Below are 6,000 nucleotides of genomic sequence, written 5' to 3' on the forward strand. Positions count from 1 at the left end.
AGTCCAAAATGGCATGTGCTCTGTCATAGGGGGTTATTTATTAAAAATCAACCCTTAACTAAAAAAAACCCTACCCTATGTAGACCCCCTCCCCCCCCCCCCCAGCTGCTACCCCAGGGAGATGCCCCTAACTTTTTACTTACCCCTCCACGCAGATTCCGGGATTGCAGTTCACTGCAGCCATCTTCCGAGTCTTCAGTAATCTGAGACCGGCAAATTGGCGCATGCGCAGTTAGAGCAATTTCCCGGTTCACGACAACTGCACATGTGCCGAAATAGACGGAAATTGCAGAAAGAAGATAAGAAGACCTGGAAGATGGCTGCTGTTTCCTACTGATAACATAAGTCATTTGACTTTGCATTAAGACAGTTGTGGTTGTTACTGGCCCTTCGACTTTGCACCCCAAAGGTTATTCCAATGATAACGAGACGTTACTGCCTGAAAATGACTAGAATCAGTATCAGTACAGGGGTGACAGTTTATAATAGGAAAGTTACCGCATTTAGAGGGCTGCTGGGAGTTGGGGTTCTGCTCAGCTGAAAGGCAGCACATTTGGGCACCCCTCCCTTACTGACTAACCTGGTACAGCCTTGATATGCCTGAATCAAATGTTTAAGCTCAAGTTCACTAAAAAAAAACCTATTCCAGGTGCCTTTATTTATAGGTGCTACGCCTACAAAACTGTGAAGCCTTTACAGTGTTTGCCAGCCTTTGTTTCTAAAGCTGTTGGTGGACTACTTTTCCCAGCATCCTCCACCAAAAATTAAGTGTTTCTAACAGGCTGGGTTTTGTAGTCCATCACCAGCCAGGGAGACGAAGGCCGTGAATCGCTTTTTGTTTTTTACAAATGACCTTTCCTGTGCCTCACATACCAGCTTACGATTTTAAACTATTTGTGCCTCTGTTCTTCCTTGTAGAAATTTGTATAAAATATATATTTTTGTATATTTGTAAAGGTATTATATTTATGCATAACAAAGTTCTATGAAGAACCAATGAAGTCAGTTTTCCTATGGAACTGTGTTTTGTGGTCATTCAAGTTAATAACGGAAACATTGGCTGCACCACCACATCTAGCATGTGCTCGTCCCTAGAGAGGAGAACTAAACCCTAAAAATGGCTACAAATGCCATATTTTATATACTGAACTTATTGCACCAGCCTAAAGTTTCAGCTTGTCAATAGCAGCAATGATCCAGGACTTCAAACTTGTCACAGGGGGTCACCATCTTGGAAAGTGTCTGTGACACTCACATGCTCAGTGGGCTCTGAGCAGCTGTTGAGAAGCTAAGCTTAGGGCTCGTCACTAATTATCAAGAAAAAAAATGAGGTTGCAAACACCAGGAGACATCAGAAGAGGCCGGCACAAGCCTGGACCCACAAAGTAGTAGAGCCGAAGTCAGATTGTAAAAGGTTAAAAACTTACATTTAATTTTCCATAATGAAGAATCAAGGCCTGATGCGTTTCAGTAAAGAATGATACATTACACAGAATTTTTGGAGATATATTTAAATAGCTGCTGTGCCCGACATTGCCCAGGAAATGTGATATTACAGGCATGTTATATTGGGGTAAATGCAGTGGCGTAACTAGCCGTTGCTGGGCCACCCTGCAAAAAAAATCATGAGAGGGGCCCTGCGCATGGTGCTCATCACTCACCATTTTGTCTTATTCCTTCCTCACTGTCTGCTGGTGCCTACACGATGTGGTAGACAAGAACATTACCGATTAGAGGGTCGCTGGGGGGTTACTGTGCAGAAGACCAGTCTGGGCCCCCTGTCCTCTGGGCCACCGTGGGGTCTGCTGTCTCTATAGTTATGCAGCTGGGTACATGGCAGACTCAACCTTTTGAACCCGTGAGCAACATTCAGCAGAAAAAGGAGTTGGGAAGCAAGACAAGCATTAAAAATGTTCTTGGGGTGCCAAATAAGTAATTGTGATTGGCCATTTGGTAGCCCGTTTGTGGATTGTCAACCTACATTGAGACTCTGTTTGGCAGGGCACCTGGTTTTTATACAACCAAAACTTGCCTCCAAGCCTGGAATTCCAAAATAAGCACCTGCTTTGAGGCCACTGGGAGCAACATCCAAGGGGTTGGAGAGGAACATGTTGCTCGCGAGCTACTGGTTGGGGATCAGTGCTCTAGGTACATCATCATTTGCGACAGTGTGATGTTGAGTAGTGCTCTGGAGTTGTGTTATCTGATTAAAAATGAGCCACAGTGTCCAGCTAAGTAGTTGTGCAATACTATAGAATGGAGCAATCTGGTTAGAAGGCAGAATTAAGGTGGCCATAGACGCACCGATAATATCGTACAAAACAAATTTTCATACAATATTTGGTGCGTATATGGCTGAAGACAAACCAACCTATATGGACAAAAGACTTGGATATTGGTTGGCTCATCGATTGGGCTGGCCGGAAAATTTTGAGCATCGGCATCTGTTAGTGGTGAATCGTTAGTGCTGAATCGTTACTGCTGAATCGTTAGTGCTGTATATCTGACCATTCAGCTCTACATGTGTGTGTTGAAATAAACGATTCCTCTTGGAAAGATCTTTTCCAGAAATGATCTAATTGCATTTCTCCTGGATTAGGACAGTCGCCGAAGCCTTTCACAGTAACCGGAAATAATACATGAGACGAGGCCTCAAGATATCTAACCATTTCTGCCTAATTATTATATGTGATCCCGTCTCATACTCCCCGCTAGCAGCCTGGCCATGTAGTTGTACAGATTTCGCATTATGTACAGAACTCCAGCATATTAAAGGACCAGTTGCATCAAAAAATAAAACTGTTTTAAAGTAATGAAAATACAATGTAGTGTTGCCCTGCACCGGTAAAAGTGGTTTGTTTGCTTCAGAAACTCTACTATAATTTATATAAATAAATTGCTGTATAGCAATGGGGGCAGCCATTCAAAGGAGAAAAGGCTCAGGTTACAAAGCAGATAACAGATAAGCTCTGTAGAACATAATGTTATCTGTTATCCATTATTTAACCTGTGCCATATAGACTTTCCACCATTGCTACACAGCAGCTTGTTTATATGAACTATAGTAGTGTTTCTGAAACAAACAGATCAGTTTTACCAGTGCAGGGCAATATTATTAAAACACTTTTAATTTTTTGGTGTTACTGTTCCTTTAAGCAGAGCTGCTTATATTGGGGGGGTTGCAAATTCCAAACACTGTAGTGAAATAATTCTTCTTACACAGGCTCATTGCGCAGGCAGCTTTCCATACTCAAACTGAAATATCTGAAATATTCAAAGCATTACAGGATTCAAGCCAAAGATCAAGGGCCTGGTGGTAAACAATTGGCTTAGCCTCCTATTTCTAATGGATCTTGAGATTCATTAGAGGACTAGGGGGGAAATTTACTAACCTGCGAAAATTCGCCAGCGACGGCTTCACACCCATCGCTACACTGAAAATTCGCTCGGACAGTGCTAATGTACTAAAATACGAAGTTGCGTCAAGGACGCCAAACGCTGGCGATTTTTCCTCTAGCGTTACTTCGGCAATCAAAGCGAAGATACGCTAGCGTTCAATTCTGCCTAGTGCGACTTCATTAGAGGTCTTCGCTCAGGCTAATTTGCATACGACGGGAAGTTAAAGTTGAATGGACGTATATGTTGCAGCAAATACATTACACTACACAAGCCCAGGGAACCTTAATAAAGAAAATAGAGTTGTTATATTGCCCTACACATGAGCCCAGTGTATAGTTTATGTGCCATATGTTAAGAAATGTAGGGGGGGAACCCGGTTACCCAAAAAAAAATTTATGAACTTTTGCAGCCTATAACTCTGAAAAAAGGAAAAGACGACAGCGTTTTTTGGACTTAGAAACTTTTTCCACTAAAAAATATGATGTAAGTAACAGAAGATTGAGGAAGATCTATGCACTTCAATGCACTTCCCTGGTCTGAGGTGGCGAAGGCAAGTCTGGCGAAAGAGGTAACGTTCAGTAAAATCCGCATCTTTGTGAATTTGCGGAGTAACGTCCATTCGCCAAAGCAATAGAGTGCGAATGAGCGCTAGTCTCTTTCGCTAGTGAAGTTACGCCTGCGTAAATCAGCGTAGTCCCTGAAAACGGTAACGCTGGCGAATCATCGCCATCGTTAGTCACTTTACCCTTTAGTAAATCTGCTGTAAAAGAATATGAAAAGTGAAATCTATTTTCAAGTTCATTGTAGTGAGTGCACCCGCAGGCCCAGAAGTCGTCACTGAAATAAACGACGGGCAATTCTGGAAATCGGGTGACTGGCAAAGCACCCAGGATTGGGCCATTGTCCTTCACACCCTATTTACAAGATGGCTTTAGATTTCACTGTTTATTATATTTCTATATACATCTGGCCACACGCACAGGAATGTGGGCCCCATCCAAGGTTTACATATAAAGAAAATATAAACTTATAAAAAAGTTAAATGACCAAAGTCTCTGAGTCTTCCCCTTGGTTGTCCGACCCAACGATCCTCATTTCTCCTCGAGTGCAAAACAACAGTCCAAAATTTTCTTTAAAGGTGAGGGCTAATTAAAAGCTCAAGGGAAAGAGTATGATGGGAAAAAAACGATGAATTTTTTATAGTGTAGTATTTTACTGGGAGTTTTAGTTCCACAACCAAAAAAGACTATTTGGTGCAGTTACCCTTTAAAATTCACCACAGGTGGCTATTGGATGGGTACTTACGAACGTTTAAATTTAACAAGTGCACATCACGATTGTTGGAGAATAAAAAGTTGCAAGGTATTTCTTCTAGGCTGGAAGAGGTTAAAAATGCGCTGGCAGACGTCACATCCAAGTGTCCAGAAAGCAACCAAGCAGCAAGCTGATCGTGGAGGAAACGCTGGTCGGGACCCCAACAGCAATTGCTGGAAAAGACTTGCAGCAGTACGGATTTGCACGGATAAGTGACTATATGCCTGGTTTTAACTACTAAAATGTGAGTGTAACCAATTGGTTTTTTAGATATTTAATAAAAAGGGTTTTACACTATTTTTGCGCATTTTTAACCTCTTCCAGCCTAGAAGAAATACCTTGCAACTTTTTATTCTCCAACAATCGTGATGTGCACTTCTTAAATTTAAACGTTCGTAAGTACCCATCCAATAGCCACCTGTGGGGAATTTTAAAGGGTAACTGCACTAAGGTTTACATATAGTTAGTTAGAGGATTAGTGCAGTGACAGGGGGCTTGATGCAAGGCTTGATACAATAAGGGGCAGATTTATCAAGGGTTTAAAATTCGAATTTTTAAATTCGAATTTCGAGGTAATTTTAGGAGCAGATTTATTGAAAGGTCGAGGTGAATTTTCGAATAAAAAAAATCGAATTTCGAGCTATTTTTGGTGTACTTCGACTAGGTCCAAATTCGATTCGAATTTGAAAAAAATGTAAATATCGAAATTAATCATGTACTGTCTCTTTAAAAATTCAACTTCGACCATTCTAAAACCATCTAAAAACCGCTGTATTGCTGTTTTAGCAAGGGATGCACCGAATCCACTTTTTTGGATTCGGCCGAACCCCTGAATCCTTCACGAAGGATTCGGCCGAACCCCCTAATTTGCATATGCAAATTAGGGGTGGGAAGGGAAAAACATTTTTTACTTCCTTGTTTTCTGACAAAAAGTCACGCAATTCCCCTCCCTGCCCCTAATTTGCATATGCAAATTAGGATTCGGTTCGGCCGGGCAGAAGGATTCGGCCGAATCCGAATCCTGCTGAAAAAGGCCGAATCCTGGCCGAATCCCGAACCGAATCCTGGATTCGGTGCATCCCTAGTTTTAGCCTATGGGGGACCTCCTAGAATCTATTTGGAGTCAATTGGTGGACTTTGAAAAATCGTTCGAAATTCGATCGAATGCGGACCTATTCGGCCAAAATAAACTTCAAATTAATTTCGGTTGGTCTTTTTGAATTTGAATTTCGAAGTTTTTTCAATTCGAAATTCGACCATTGATAAATATGCCCCCAAGTGTACTTC

Source organism: Xenopus laevis, chromosome 2S (assembly GCF_017654675.1).
Source record: "Xenopus laevis strain J_2021 chromosome 2S, Xenopus_laevis_v10.1, whole genome shotgun sequence".
Classification (NCBI taxonomy): domain Eukaryota; kingdom Metazoa; phylum Chordata; class Amphibia; order Anura; family Pipidae; genus Xenopus; species Xenopus laevis.